Source organism: Myotis nattereri (genome assembly GCF_964212035.1).
Source record: "Myotis nattereri genome assembly, chromosome: 3".
In the NCBI taxonomy this organism is placed as follows: domain Eukaryota; kingdom Metazoa; phylum Chordata; class Mammalia; order Chiroptera; family Vespertilionidae; genus Myotis; species Myotis nattereri.
In genome coordinates this window covers 126,952,926-126,969,855 of record NC_138077.1, presented here as the reverse complement: position 1 = coordinate 126,969,855, position 16,930 = coordinate 126,952,926, and the positions used below count along the sequence as shown (strand labels likewise).

At 41.6% G+C, this 16,930-nt stretch overlaps 1 pseudogene across 1 annotated transcript in view; it reads right to left on the bottom strand.

The window, feature by feature from the left end:
* Nucleotides 1–1,167: 1,167 nt before the first annotated feature.
* LOC308515481 (small ribosomal subunit protein uS5-like) overlaps nucleotides 1,168–16,930 on the bottom strand; it is a 101,886-nt pseudogene continuing 86,123 nt past the window's right edge. Inside the window, exon 2 of the transcript in view lies at nucleotides 1,168–1,805. The product of the transcript in view is annotated as a small ribosomal subunit protein uS5-like (transcript). The remainder of the gene's footprint in view (nucleotides 1,806–16,930) is intronic.

Here is a 16,930-nt window from a genome sequence, read left to right as displayed (position 1 = left end):
TTGTTATGTGTTAAACAATAAAATGTCATGGAAACTTAAAAAGCCTTACTACAAATTGCCTCCTTGGTGGGACCTTTCGCAATAAAGCTAGTGTATACATCTGTTGTGGGCTGCATTGTCTCCCTGCCAAATTAATATGTTGAAGTCCCAGCCCCCAGTACTTCAGAATGTGACTGTATTTGGACATAGGTCCTTTACAAAGTACTTAAGGTAAAATGGTCTTTAGGGTGGGACCTAATGCAAATGGTGTCCTTATAAGAAAAGATTCACACACACACACACACACACACACACACACACACTCACATGGCCATGTGAAGACAGAGGAAGAAGAGCATCAAGAAGAGTAACAAGCCAAGGAGAGAGGCCTCAGAAGAAACCAATCTTGCTGACACCTTCATCTTGAACTTTTTGTCTCCAGAAGTGTGAGGAAATAAATGTCTATTGCTTAAACCACCCAATCTATATGACTTTGTTATGGCAGCTCTAGCAGACTAATACAGCTTCGAAAGCCTCAGCCTTATTGGCCCAAATGTAGGGAATATTTGTAGGCTAGAACAATTTCATCACAATTATAAGCTAGGATGTTGGGATGTAATCACCTATGTGCAGACACAGTGGGATGAAAAGAGCCTAAAAGAGTAAGACAGTATTAGATGATATTATGGTAAGACAAATTTGTGATGATTCTACGAGTAAAGGCAATTGGAAGCAACCTGCTTAAAAATCTGAAATTAACTACTGAAACTGTCATACATCCATGGAATGAATACTTTACACCTATTAAAATGACCCTGAACAGAAACCAATTGGGGGAGAGGAGGAGGGAATAGGTAAAAAGGTAAGGGAATATAATCAATAATACTGTGATAAATTAGCATGGTGATAGATGATTACTAGAATTAGTGGGGTGATTGCATTGTAAGGTATAAAAATGTTGAATCACTATATTGTACAACTGAAATTAATATAATATTGTATATCAACTATACTTAATTAAATTAAAAAATGAACCTGGAGAATACTTAATTTCATTTTAAAAGTTCATTATATATATTTAAACGGGCTTAATTCACTTTATTTTTCTTGTATAAAATTATGTGGTGGCCACAGCTGGAGCCTGGATCCTCTGCACAAAAACTCTGGTGTGGGTCTTTACTTATTTATTTATTTGGTGTGGATCTTTACAAGATGGTCAGTGAGTTCCTGATAGGGAGACTTAGTGAACATGGTCTCTTTCCAGAGGTTGGGGGTGAGATAGCTGTAGATCTTGGAGATGGCTTCAAAGGTGGCCTCGGCAAAGTTGCCCAGGGAGGCAGTGCAGCGCCTGGCCGAGGTGTAGCAGTTGTGGATACCAGCCAGCAGCAGCAGCTTCTTAGGCACAGCGGCTGAGTCAATGCCAGTGTCCCTCGGGAGAGGGATGAGGCCACCAGTACAGAACCACAGTGGCCAGTCACCTTGCAAGGGACGGTGTGAGACTTACCGATCTTGTTCCCCTGGTAGCCTCCCTGCACAGGGACAACAGAGAGCTTAGCCAGGATGATGACCCCACAGACAGCAGTGGCTACTTCCTTGGAGCACTTAACACCCAGACTGACATGTCCATTTGTAGTCCACAAAGACAACAAATGCCTTGAACCAGGTCCTCTGGCCAGAGCGTCTGCTTCTGCATGTACATAATCTTTACAGCCTCGACCTTGAGCAATGCCTCCAAGAAAAAGTCAATGATCTGATTCCTTGATGAGCAGGGAGAAGTGATAGATCTCCTCCAGAGACTTGATCATGTCATTGACCAGGTGGTCTGGCTTGGTGATAGGGGTCCAATCCTTGATCTCTGCTTACCTCCTCAACTCCCTGGCCTCAGCTGACCCGTGACCTTGGCCCAATACACTGCCAAATCACCAGGGCCTCCCATTCTAGCGTCCCCTCCCACAACACCCATGTCATCATTTGGTATTTACTTGGAAAAGATGCTCATGATATATATTTTTTTCCTCCTTGATTTTAGAAAGAGAAAAGGGGGGGTGGGGAGAGAGAGACAGACAGACAGACAGACATTGATGGCCTCCCTCTGGCACCCACCTGACCAGGGATCAAAACCACAACCTGGGTATGTGCCCTGACCGGAAATTGAACCTGCAACCTTTTGGAGCATGGAAGGATGCTCCAAACAACTGAGCCACACCAGTCAGAGCTCATGAAATATTTTTTGATGAAAAAAAAGGTTTTCTACAAATAGATAATCCCATTTTTGTAAATAATAAAAAATTATATTCACATATAAATTTTAAAATATATATATTTTGTTGATTTCAGAGAGAAAGAGAGAGGGAGAGAAATAGAAACATCAATGATGACAGAGAATCACTGATCGGCTGCCTCCTGCACACCCCCTACTGGGGATCGAGCCCGCAACTCAGGCATGTGCCCCTGACCAGAATGGAACCCGGGACCCTCCAGTCCATAGGTCGATGCTCTATCTACTAAGCCAAACCAGCTAGGGCCTCTCATATAAATTTAAAGAGGCAGAGGGTGGACCCGTTGGCGTGCCTCAGTGGTTGAGCATTGACCTATGAACCAGGAGGCCACGGCTGGATTCCTGGTCAGGGCACGTGCCCAGGGTTACAGGCTCAACCCCTAGTGTGGGGCATGGATGAGGCAGCTGATAGATGATTCTCTCTCATCATTGACGTTTCTATTTCTCTCTTCCTCTCACTTTCCCTCTCCCTTCCTCTCTAAACTTAATTATAAATAAATAAACAAATAAATAAATAAATGAATAAATAAATAAATAACAGAGGGTGGACACCAAAACATTAAACTGGTTATTTCCGGGAAGTAGGATTATGAGGGATTTTCTCTTTCGGCATTCTGCTTATCTCTATCTTCTTATTTCTTTACAATATAATGCAATGATTTTGTTATAAGGAAAAAAATCAAATAGTTTCATTAAATCTATTACATGAAGTGATTATCTTTAATGTCATAAATATCTGCATCAAAGTCAAGGATCTGAAGCAATTACCTACAGAATATGACAGGTAACACAGGTAATTCAGATTTTAAAACACAGCCCTCTCCACATCAAGTCCATTCCTCTTCCCCACAATTTATCTTTACACCAGAATTGCATCCGTTCTTCATATATCCAACGGATTACAGCCATAACATTGTGTATCAGATCATGTTTTATTCCTGAATTGAAACCCAAGTTCAGGCTTCAGCTAAAAGAAGGGTTTTTCTTTCTCCTCCAGTCTCTCAGATGTTGGATTTTATAAAGCAAAACAAGGACTGCAAATATACTTGGATGTGGCAGATTACAAGGAAAGAGCACTGACTGGGACATGAGACAGCTCTGGGTTCCATCCTGGCTCTATCAGTTACTGGCTGTCACTAATACAGGTGTCCAATCTGGCAAACTTCAGTTCCTTCAACTACAAAACAGATGTAATTACCACCTGGGTACTGTCATGAGGATTAAAAGAGATGACATGCATAAGGCATTCAAAAAAGGCATCTTGCCCATGGTAGGTGTTCAGTAAACTGTAACTGTTATACACTTACAAAATTGATGCTTGCCTTACTCAGTGGCTCAGTGGTTGAATGTTGACCTATGAACCAGGAGCTCATGGTTCAATTCCAGATCAGGGCATATGTCTGGGTTTCAGGCTCCATCCCCGGTAGAGGGAATGCAGAAGGCAGCCAATCAATGACTCTCTCTCATCAATGATGTTTCTCTCCCTCCCTCTCCCTTCCTCTCTCTGAAATCAATAAAAACATATTTTAAAAATTGATGCTTAACATTTACATTTTATAGCCAAACACATATATATTTCTTTACAATAAAAGTGTTAAGGTTACATCAAATTTCCTATGTAATCTTTGTTTCTCACTCACATTGATGTTTCTCCCTCTCCCTCTCCCTTCCTCTCTCGCTGGAGATCAATAAAAATATTTTAATATATAAATAAAAATCAGAAAAGCGCCACAGTAAAGTCATTATTTCTTAACTACTACATTATCATCATTCATTTATGAGTATGATTGTACAGCTGGATTTCTATATGTGTACATGTATATGCATATAAGGTGCTTATAAAGTTACGTTGCTCAGAACATCTTAATGTTATTTAAATTATATTATGGTGACAATGGACAAGATAAAACAGTTATAATCAAAATACTGACTTAGAGCCCTAGCTGGTTTGGCTCAGTGGATAGAGTGTCAGCCTAGGACTGAAGGGTCCCAGGTTCGATTCTGGTCAAGCGCACATGCCTGGGTTGCAGGCTTGATCCCCAGTTGGGGGTGTGCAGGAGGCAGCCAATCAATGATTCTCTCTCATTATTGATGTTTCTATTTCTCTCTCGTCCTCTCCCTTCCTCTCTGAAACCAATAAAAATATATTTAAAAACAACAAACACACACACACCAAAATACTGACTTAGAAATTTTCCGCAGGATTAAAACAATGGCTTCTTTTATAGAATGGGATAGACCTGAGTGAGGTGACTGGTCAAATTGGTCCTGTTGCTTCAGACGAAATTAGAATAAGTGCTGATTTTCGGACACACAGATAGTGAATGATGTGCCCAACTTAAACAAACAGGAGTGGTGGAGCCAGCTGTGGAAGCCAAGTCCTAGGGCTGTACAGCCCAAGTTCTTTCTACTGCACTGAATAGAATGACAGAAAAACTTAAATCTTGAGTAAGCTATAAGTCTGTAGTTACATACAGAAACAAACTTGCCACAAAAAGAATAGACTGGAGGGAGAGGGGACAAGTACATCCAGATTTTAAACATGTACAGCCCAAGCGGCATGATTCAGTGGCTAAGCATTGACCTATGAACGAGGAGGTTATGGTTCGATTCCCGGTCAGGACATGTGCCCAGGTTGCGGGCTCGATCCCCAGTGTGGGGTGTGCAGGAGGCAGCACATCAATGATTCTCTCTCATCATTGATGTTTCTATCTCTCTCTCCCTCACCCTTCCTCTCTGAAATCAATAAAAAAATATACATATATATTAAAATTGTAGAAACTTTCCCAAAGAAATGCAGACGAAGATATTTGTATAAGGATGGTTGTCATTAAATTATTTGCCATTATGAAAAACTCAAAACAAGCTAAATACTGGTATATACTATAGGGCTTTAATGCATAAATGGTAAAATATTTCAATGATGAATAACATGCTAACCATTAGTAATCATGAAGTAGAAAGCTACTTAAAATTGGAATTATTCAAAATACAATAAGTGAAAAAAAATCTAACAAAACTCTATGTACCATTTTTAATTTTTGTTTTTGTGTTTGCCCGTATTTTTCAAATTTCTATAATGAATATAATTACTTTTACATCAGAAAAACTATTGTTATTTTAAAATACCAATAAACTTTAACCAGAAGAATAGCTAGTTTAAGATTATAGAATGTAAAGATAGTTTCTACTTAAAACTTAATTGTTTCAAGTTTTTGTATACATAGGAATTCAAAGTAAGAATCAAAGATAAAAGGTTCCTGTGGGCCCCAAATCAGATATAAAATCAAGGTACATATTTCTATATAAAGAAACTAGTGGTTAGCCAGCCGTGGGCAAACTTCAGCCAGCGGGCCAGATCCGGCCGTTTGAAATAAATAAAACTAAAAAAAAAAAAAAAAAGGTCGTACCCTTTTATGTAATGATGTTTACTTTGAATTTATATTAGTTCGCACAAACACTCCATCCATGCTTTTGTTCCAGCCCTCCGGTTCAGTTTAAGAACCCATTGTGGCCCTCCAGTCAAAAAGTTTAACCACCCCTGGGTTAGGCTATTAAAAGGAAGATTCCCAGCCCACCACTCAAGCTCACCCCCCAGGAGATTAACTGATTTTCAGTATTCAAATCCATAAGAGGACTCATAAAGACCTCATAGACAGACAGGTATTTTTAGAAGAAATAACCTGTATATTCAAAATAAGATTGATTCTTAATTTCTATCTTTCCTCTTAGTTAATGTTAATATTGCAATCTGTAAATAAAGTTGTTCAAATTGTATGAACCTTCCAAGATAACTGATTTCTAATTTAAAAACATTTAAAAGGTAAGAAATTAAATCTATTTCTCCAACATATAAACAATATCCATTTCAAACCACAACCAGCCTTATACTTCATAGTGAAAATCTAGAGGAATGCCTTTAAAAATAAGAATAAAAATCTCCCCTAAAGAAATTTTATTTAGCATTGTTTTGCAAGCTTTTCTGATCAAAGCAGTAAGACATAAAACAGATAAAGAAATTTAAATATTGGAAAGAAAAAGTTTACATTATCATTAATTATAGATGATATCACTAACTAGAAACCCCAAAGAAATGAATGGAAAAACTATATTCAAGAGAAATCTAAAAGCTATAGCCATCATTTATTAAAATCCTTTATGTCCAACACTATAGCACTGTATTCTCAGAGCCAGGCATCTCGTAAGTAGTAGAGCTGGGATTCAAACCCAAGTCTGACCAATCCAAAGACTGTGCAGACTGTTCTTTTCAATACTTCGCTCTGTAAAGTGGATAGTTATAATACTCACGTATACACATTTCCTATATGAAAGCAATAACCATCACAAAAGTTCAATTTAAAAAACCCCATTCACAAAGCAACAAATTCAACAAGGTTTGGACGCAACTAATAAAAGGAAAAAAACCTACTGAGACATAAACTAAATATATATAGAAATAACAGGAAATAGAGATGAGACAAAATTTAGATAGGAAGAATAAATTTTTATATTTAAAATGTACATTCCAAATTAGTTTATGTTTTAAATGTAATTCTGATTAAAACCCCAACTGAATAAACTATACAGAGAAAAAACAAAATTATCACATGTGTCTAAAAGAAAACAGGTGATAATAGCAAAGAAAATTTTGCTAAAGAATTATAGGCAAAAGAAGAGCCTGTGACTATGCAAGAAAAAAACAAATAATTAATAGAACATAATAGATAAAATAGAAATAGATCTGTCTAATATACTTATTAGAAGTTAGTTTATGATAAAGAAAGCACCAATAATCATCAGAGATGGAAGGAATTAGTAACTGCTGGAATAACTGGCCACCAATTTGAGGGAAAACATCAAGGTAAATTCCTATCTCACACCATACACAAAATAAATTCCTTAGGATTAACTAGTTAGAAATGTATTTTTAAAACAGAAAAATAAGCCCTAACCGGTTTGGCTCAGTGGATAGAGGGTCAGCCTGCAGACTCAAGGGTCTCAAGTTCGATTCCGGTCAAGGGCATGTACCTTGGTTGCGGGCACATCCCTAGTAGGGAGTGTGCAGGAGGTAGCTGATTGATGTTTCTCTCTCATCGATGTTTCTAGCTCTCTATCCCTCTCCTTTCCTCTCCGTAAAAAATCAATAAATATATTAAAAAAAATAAAAATAAAACAGAAAAATAAGACAAAAAGCCCGGCTGGTGTGGCTCAGTGGTTGAGCATCAACCTGTTGAACCAGGAGATCATGGTTCGATTCCTAGTCAGGGCACATGCCCAGGTGGCGGGCTCAATCCCAGTGTGGGGTGTGCAAGAGGCAGCTGATCAGTGATTCTCTCACATCACTGATGTTTCTATCTCTCTCCCTCTCCCTTCCTCTCTGAAATAAATAAAAAATTTTTTTAAAAATGGACAAAAACAAAATTTGTCAAATTTGTCAAATGTTTTAAATTTGATAGAGAGAAATGTATCATACCACTAGAGGAGAAAGAAATTTTAAAACTTGAATGCAAATAAGGAATCTATAATAATAAAAGCATAATATGCTAATTAGACCAGCTGTCCTTTCCAGGCGAAGCCGGGGCTGTGAGGGAAGTCGGGCTCCCAGGTACCTGCGGGCGGCTGGAGGGAAGCCCAGGTCCTGGGTGCCAGAGGGAATCCGGTGCCAGCAGCCGGGGGAAGGAAGACCTACTCTTGCAAGAATTTCGTGCATCAGTCCTCTAGTAGACTATATAAAATTAGGAATTAAAGAAACAACAAAAAAAGAAAATTCATAAACCAAAGAACTTTTTTGCATGTATGCATAACCAATGAACAGAGGGCGACAGTGCAGTGAAGCCTGGGGGGTGGTGATGGTTGGAGGGGGTCAATGTGGGGGGAAAAGGGGACATCTATAATGCTTTCAACAATACAGATACATTTAAAAAAAAATAAATGACAGGGGGAAAAAAAAGAAAAACCATAACTAGCTTAACCCAGTGATTTTCAACTGGTGTGCTGCAAGAATTTTTAAAACATGCAATGCCTACCCTAGCCGATTTGGCTCAGTGGATAAAGTGTCGAAGGGTCCTGGGTTCGATTCTGGTCAAAGGCATGTACCTTGGTTCCCGGCTCCTCCCCGGACCAGGACCTGGTCAAGGAGGCAACCGTGTGCAGGAGGCAACCAGTCAATGTGTTTCTTTCACATCAATCTCTCTATCTTTCCCTCTCTCTTCCACTCTAAAAATCAATGGAAAAATATCCTTGGGTGAGGACAAATAAATAAATAAATAAATACACAGCCTTCTGAAAAAACAAACAAACTCGCAATGCCCGACTATGTTGTCAGAGACAGTGACCGCTTTTCTCTTAGATTGTCAAATTAAAAAAAAATGACAACAACCAACACAATAGCTGTCCAGTGTGAATGAATCATAATTATATCAATTTTTTGTCAGATCAGCAAACAATATATTGTTAGGTGTGCTGCAGAATTGTAATAATTAGTTTATGTGTGCCATAAGATGAAAAGGTTGAAAATCACTGGCTTACCCACACAGAAATATGAACCATCTCAGTGGCTCTCTATGGAGCATGCCTGCACCCATCCCCACCCTTTTCCCCAGGTGTGTTTTCCTTGCCTCTCTTTCTCCTAAATTCCAAAGGCCCTTCAAAAACAAAACAACAACAAAAAGAAATATGAACCATCTCTATGTCAAAAATAAAAAAGCAGTCCTAGCAGGGTTAGCTCAGCAGAGAGCGTTGGACTGCAGACCAAAGGGTCCCAGGTTCGATTCTGGTCAAGGACATGTATCTTGGTTGCAGGATCCTCCCTCGCTCGTGCCCTGGTCGGGGCTCCTGCAGGAAGCAACCAATAGAATTCACATGGATGTCTCTCTGTCTTCCCTCTCTCTAAAAAAAAAAAAAAAAAAAAAAAAAAAAAAAAAAAAAACCAATGGAAAAGTATCCTCGGATGGACAAGGATTAACAACAACAACAAAAAGTGGAAAAAATATTTTGTAACAAAAATTACAAAAGAAATATATATTAAGCAAAGTAGTTTTTAATTTTTCTCTTTAAATGAGAACAAAATGCCCAAAGTCCATCCACCAAGATATAATAAAATGTGCAAATACATATGCTGTATTGTTAATGGCATTATAAATGGGCATATAATCCTTTTGGGAAGCTTTATTTACTATATATATATATACATATATATATTATTAGAGCTTTTTGTTTTTTAAAAAAAGTTAAAAAGGACTGGAAAGAAATTTACTAGAAAGAAGTGTCAGTAATGGGAATGAGTTATATATTTTTTATTTCCCAAATTTTATGTAATTGCTTTACTTTGTTTTACTAATTTAAGTGGATAATCTTGCAGATACTGTTATCTCCTTTTATTACAGAGTCTGGGATTGGAGACACAATTTTCAAAATCATTTAAAAAGCAATCATTCCACTTAAAACATAAACCTGAGATAAATAGGCCTTGCAATTTTCCATTTACCCTAGAAAACTAATGCTTTTGTTACAGGTGTCTTTTTTAAAAGCAGTGGAAGGAGTAGAAGATCTTTGTGGCAGTGGTGAGTTAGTCTCCGATGAAAGCACACCCCTCTGCAGACCAGTCAAATTAAGTGCCTTGGCTCCTGCCCACATGCTTGGAAGAAAGATCTTCAGGGAACCCTAACCCACCCCAAGCTACTACAACCTCCTTTCAAAGAGCAAGTCCTGATCTCATGTTTCTTATCTGTCGTTGCCCAAAGGAGCCTCTGAGATTAGCTAGAGCAAGCAGAGCACACGGTTACAGCTATAGACTCCAGGAAACAAAAAGGGCCAGGAGCCCCCCTGCATGCCTTGTCCCGGCACACAGAAACACAGCAGGGGGCTCAGCTGTGCATACCACCAAACACCAACGTAAAGCACCCATTGTCCAAAACCACCCTGAGATACTACCTTAGGCTCATTAGGGTGCCTTGTATAAAAAACAAAAAACAAAAACAAACAAACAAACAAAAACAGAAAAAACTGGTGGCAAGGACGTGGAGAAATGGAATCCTTGTGTACTGCTGGTGGGAATGTAAAATAGTACAGCCTCTATGAAAAACAGTATGGCAGTTCCTTAAAAAATTAAAAATAGTTACCCCATGATCCAGTGATCCCCCTTCTGCATGTCTAACCAAAAGAATCTAAAGTCCATTATTCACAACAGCAAAAAAGTGGAAGGAACTTAGATGTTTATAGATGATGAATGGATAAACAAATTGTAGTGTATATGTACAATGAAATATTATTCAATCTTAAAAAGGAATGAAGTACTGACACATGCTACAACATGGATGAACCTCGAAGAAAGTATGCTAAAATAAGCAGACACAGAAGGACAAATATTGCATGATCACTTACATGAGGTACCTAGAGTAGTCAAATTCATAGACAGAAAGTAGAATGGCGGGTGCCAGTGGCTAGAGGGAAGGGAATGGGGAGTTGGTATTTACTGGACAGAGTTTCAGTTTGGGAAGATGAGAAAGTTCTGAAGATGGATGGTGGTGATGGTTGCACAACAATATGAACGTACTTAATGCCACCCAAAATAGCTAAAGTGGTAAAATTTATATAATGACTATTTTACTGTTACATATCTATCTATCATCTATCTATCTATCTATCTATCTATCTATCTATCTATCTATCTATCATCTTTTACAATCGTAGCCAGTTCTAGGTAACTGAGAGCAGGGTGATGCTTGCTTCTTAGGCTTTTCATAACTCAAAGAACATGGGACACGACAGGACACTGAATGCTGGAACCATAAAGCAGTGCTGAGCAATTTCCTTATCGCTGGCTCCTCAACTTAGAATTTTTTACAAGAGTAATTTACAAAGGGCAAAGTTCTCAGCCATGGGACTCCCGGGGTTTGGCTCATGTGGTGCTGACAGAGTTCTTTCATGTGCATAGAGAACACCTGAGAGGCTCTGTCTGTGGCGATGCACAGGATGACACCATGCTATGAAATGAGGCTAAAATGAGGCCGGCTGCGAGCTCTGGTCTGAGTACTTGCTTCAACCGTCTGAGCGCCAGTTCCAGGGATTATTTTGAGAACTTAATTGAGCTATAGGCAAACATGTCAATTTGTAATTCGCCTAAATATGTCACCTGTCCCCAAGCTGGGGTCCTGAAGCACCATTCAACTCCTCTAGCATTGTTTGCTGGTCAAAGATCAAGCCCACTTTTCTTTTTAAAACCTGGTCCAATGGCTCTCTGAAGCTGTCTTTAGTCTCATAAAGACTCTTTGGCCACCTACTGGATTTTTTCAGCGCCAGAACCAGGCAGAAAAAGAGCAACTTACTGCCCTTGTTCAAAGGAAAGAGAGAAGAGTTGCAGACTAGAAGCTAGACAGACTTTATTATTCAGTACTCACCGGGATTTGCAAGAGAATAGCTCAGACACAGTCTGTTACTACCCTCCTCTCAAGGAAAAAGCCAATTACGTCTCCTACCTAAAGAGTTTAGCAGGAGTGTGGGACACAAAAGCTTCTATGACATCTTTATCCTGGGCACAAGAGGGAAAAATAAAAGGCGACACATTTCAAGTAACTTTGCTATTTTTTTCTAAGTTACCAGGAGGAAAAAGGTTTAAATCATTTGCCAGTTTCTTCACATAAAAAAGGATTATCAGCTACTTTCACTTTCTAACGAACAGCTCTAGTCTTCGAAATGAGTTCTGTCTGGGTAAGGCATTTCATTTAACCCCAAGTCACTCTGATTAACAGAGAGATATTGAAAAACACACCCCCCCTCCCCCTTTTTGTTTTTAACACGCACATTCTGTTGGATGTGACTCTTGAGATTAGAGAGCAAAACCAGAAAAAAAATGGAAGTTACAAGTCACTCAGGAAGAGCACACCCAGAGGGAAAGATTCATTGACGAGTTGGAAATTCGGGGCTGTGTGGCAGCTGCGCAGCAGGCTCGGGGTGGAAGCTGAGAAAGGCTGGACTGAGGGGAGGCAGCAGGGCTGCTGGGCTGCAGGGGGTGCTGGGAGCTGGCGAGGTCATTGTTGCAGCAACCTTCGTCACAGTGGTGTATAGGAGTCCAAAAACTAATTTTTCAAAAGCGAATCAGGGTGTGAGAGGTGCTGGTAGTGAGAAACTGCTCTTCAGGTGCTAATCCTGCCAGGTGGTGCTGCCTCTAAGGAGGCCCAGAGACAGGGTTTCGGATGCACACCCACCAGTGCGGGAGCGTCTCAGGCCTACCGAGTGCAACACACACATTCATAATACCACTCATAGATCTGGGCTCAGAGAGCTGACGGGACTTGCTAAAGGGCCAAAGCTACACAAAGATGGGATTTGGATTCAGGCCTCCTGACTCCCTGGAATGAGAACACACCGGCTGGTGCTGGCATGCTCGCATCAGTCAGAGGCCACGTCGCCCTGCCCTGTGCAGGCACCACCAGTGTGGGCTCTGCCCTCGGAGGCGTGGCATTGGTACAGATTCCCGGAACCTTGCCAAGCTCTCCAGTTGTCTGGTGGCAGCCTGTTCAGTAAAAGAAGTCAGGAAAGGAGGGGAAAGCACCTAAGTGGCCAGCAGGCTGGGGCCCAGACACATGCAGATGGCTCCCCAGCTTGCATCTGTCGGCGCTTTCATCTGCCTCGTCCTTCTCTCCAGCGGTTCTCCTGGAGCCTCGGGTTGCTTGAAGCATGGCTTTTACTTGTCACTCTGTTCTCTTCCCCTTCCATCTCTCCACGCAGCTAAGGACGCCCTCATGGACACAATGGCCTTATTAACGCTCATTGTTGGGGGGGGGGGGGCGTGTCAGATCAACAACAACTGGCACTGTAAACAGGTTTAGATCATGAAGCTGGATACAAATAAAAGTGCGCATAAATCAAGAGGGCAGACTCAATCTTGACCCAGAGATGTGCCTACAGGATCCATTTGACCCTCACTACTGCCGTTGGAGGCAGGTATATGCCCCCAGTGTGAGAAGACAGGTGTACAGAGGTTAAATTGCCAAAGGTCAGAATGAGCCTGGCTCACTCCGAAGTCTCCACGATGCCACCACTGTTCTGAAAATCACACCAGGGAGGGTCCCTCCGACTGGGTTGTCCTCTGCCTGAAATAAGGATTCTGACTCTCCTCAAAGGGCCTGTGGTTAAACTAGACCAACTCTAACTTGCTTTGTTCAGACAACTCTGAAGGCACCGGTCTGCGGAACAGCACCCTCGGGGACAACATGCCTCACCCTGAGGATGGGACGTGAGAGGGCTGTAAAATGCCAGCTGAAGCACAAGCTGACAACCCATTTCTGAGAAAGGGGAGGAAATTCACGGTTATCCCTGGCCAGTGGAAAACACACTTACCGGTAGCTATAAATTCCCTACTGGAACTGCTTTCCCCCATTTCCCCAAATGCAAGCCAAGCTCCGGATTTGAGAAAGCTGGGGACGGGCCCTTATTTAGAACATGGTCCAAAGAGTTACAAGTGGTAAGGAGGATGGGGCAACGGGGGTGAGGGGGTTGGCTGTTGTGAGCACAGAGGCATTGTTTTCCTGCCTGCCCTGTGAATGTACTGAAAGTTCACCAAGCTAACAGTACAAAGGTCAGGGAGCGATTGATAAGTTGGGCAAGAGATCTGCAGCTGAGACTGCTGTAGTGTTTAAACGCTTTGATGCGCAACCACAGGGAAGGAGAGGAGAGTGAGGACATGAAACATGGCATCACAGGTGAGAGGGCTTTGTTGGGAAGCTAACTATAGCATGTCATCTTTCAATGGAGGACACCATCCAGAGGAAACCTGCATGTTTCAAACTCAGTTATAAAATAAACGATGTCCCTCTCTGCACAATCCACCATTACCAGCTACCCTCCAGGCTTCATCAGCTACACTTACCATAAGTGTTTCAAACTGCAGAATGACATGCATTGGAGTTAGGATGGATCTCAAAAATCTGGCAAGTAGAGACCCTGATTCCATCCCAAAATGAACATTATTTGTGGGTATGCATGCATGTGCACTCTCCATTTAGAGGACTTATTTCCAGTTCCTGAAATTTCTGAAAGATTTCAAAATTGGGCACAGACTTTGGACTGTTTTCTGAAGAGGGTGACACACAAAGCAGAACTACACTGGGCTCTGACGTGGGTGACAACGTCCTCTGGCTGTTCATGGAGAAAGTTCTGGGAGGGTGGAAGTGCTGGGCAGGGGAGTTGGTGCATCAGAAAGCTCAGAGACTCCTCCAGGACCAGAAGTGCCTGCCTTGGCACCTGCCAGCAAAACTCAAGTGGATGAAACTCAACTGGCTTTGAAGCCAAAGGTGCTCCTAGATTGGCTCACCACATCCATGAGGGTCCAAATTAAACCATATACAGGTCCAGAATGGTCACCTCTAGGAGAGACTTAACAGTATTCTTCTCTGGCAAAGAAAGAGGAGATTGCAATCTTCCCTGGCTATGGCAGAAGGTGGTATGGGAGAACAGGCCTTGTGGTGGTTACTGCATTGGCTGCTTTGGTGCTGGAAGATTCCCAACCTGGATGTGAAGGTTTCTATACCATTGCTCCCTGCAGCTGTATAAGAACATGGTCCACAGACACGCCGCCTTAGTATGGCAAGGCCAGTCCCTCCTCTAACATGGATGTGGGGATTGTTAAAGGGGAAGTCTATTGTTTCCTTAAAATAGAAAGACTACCTAAATCAAAGATGCCATAATCCCTAGCCAGTTTGGTTCAGTGGTCAGAGCAGTGATGGCGAACCTATGACACGCGTGTCAGAGGTGACACGCAAACTCATTTATTTGGTTCATTTTTCTTTGTTAAATAGCATTGAAATATATCAAATAAATATCAAAAATATAAATCTTTGTTTTACTATGGTTGCAAATATCAAAAAATTTCTATATGTGACACGGCACCAGAGTTAAGTTAGGGTTTTTCAAAATGCTGACATGCCGAGCTCAAAAGGTTCGCCATCACTGGGATAGAGCGTGGCCTACAGACTGAAGAGTCCTGGGTTCAATTCTGGTTAAGGGCACATCCCCAGGTTGCTGGACTGATCCCCAGTAAGGGAACTGCAGGAGGCAGCCGATCAATGATTCTCTCTCATCATTGATGTTTCTCTCTCTCTCTCCTTTCCTCTCTGAAATCAATAAACATTTATATTTTTAAAAAGATGCTATAAAAATGCACAAATCCTGATTTGATCCCTTATTAGCTGACAACTTAGACACATTATCTTACCGAGTTTCAATTTTTTCAGCTCCAAAGGCACAGGATGCTCTACACTATATAGGACTGCTATGAAGTTAACCCACACAGTACTCAGCACAGGGCCTGGCCCACAGTGAAGAGAGGCATTCATTCAATCAGAGGTCCACTCTGTACCAATTACAGAGTCATAACTGGGTACCAAGTGTATATATTTATCTGTTACATACAGTATTGTAAATGCTTGACAATTCTGCTCTATCAACACACATTACACATAAGTTCCATGAAGGCCCAGACCTTTTCTGTTTTATTAATTATCATAACCCCAATGTTAACTAAATATCTGTTATATGAACACACTGATAAACAAAGTGAAGATGCGACACTATTTGGAACAATTATATGTATTTACTTGTAGGTTTGTGCCCAGGAAGTGATGTAAAGGAGCATTTCTGAGAACTTAGGGGCCACACTGCTTTGTGTGCCATTATTAACACCTGGGGCCAACACAGTCACTGGTATACAGACTCCTAACCCAGGGGTTCTCACACGTCTTGGTCTCAGGACTCCTTTGATGACCCCAAAGAGCTTTTGTTTATGATATATATATATATATATATATATATATATATATATATATCCTATCTAATAAAAGAGAAACATGGTAATTGGCGTACGACCGCTACCCTTCCCATTGGCTAATCAGGGCGATATGCAAATTAACTGGCAGCCAAGATGGCAGTCGGCAGCCAGGCAGCTTGAAACTAACGTGAGGCTTGCTTGCTTCAGTGAAGGAGGACTCCAACGTTCCCCACCTGCCGCTGCAGGCCTCTGAGCTGGCAGTTTGAAACATAGTTACAAAAATAGAAGCTAAACAAAACCCCAGAAACCAGCTTTCAGCTAGCCGGGATCTCAGACCTGGAGTTGATACAGAGTTTCAATTGTAGAACCTAAACAAACCAGATACCTGCTTTCAGGAGCAGAGGCCTAAGAGCTGTAGCCTCAGAGCTAAAGCTGGCCCAGAATAAAAAAAAAGAAAGAAAAAAAGGAGCAGTTGGGAGCTTCAGTCCCAGCCTGAAAACAGCACTCAGCCCCTCACCCAGACTGGCCAGGCACCCCAGTGGGGACCCCCACCCTGAAGGGTGTGTGACCAGCTGCAAACAGCCATCATCCCCTCATCCAGGCTGGCCAGGCACCACAGTGGGGACCACCACCCTGATCCGGGACACCCTTCAGGGCAAACCAGCCAGCCCCCACCCATGCACCAGGCCTCTATTCTATATAGTAAAAGGGTAATATGTCTCCCAGCACCGGGATCAGCAAAGCTGCGAGGTCTCCCGCCCCAAACCCCCTGATTGCCCGCCCTGCGGCTCTGTGTGTGACAGGGGGCGGGGCCACAACCTCCCTATCCACCCTGCTCTGTTCCTGACAGGGGAAGGCGCCCCAACCCCTTGATCGTCCCGGCTCTGTGCCTGATAGGGGGGAGCTCC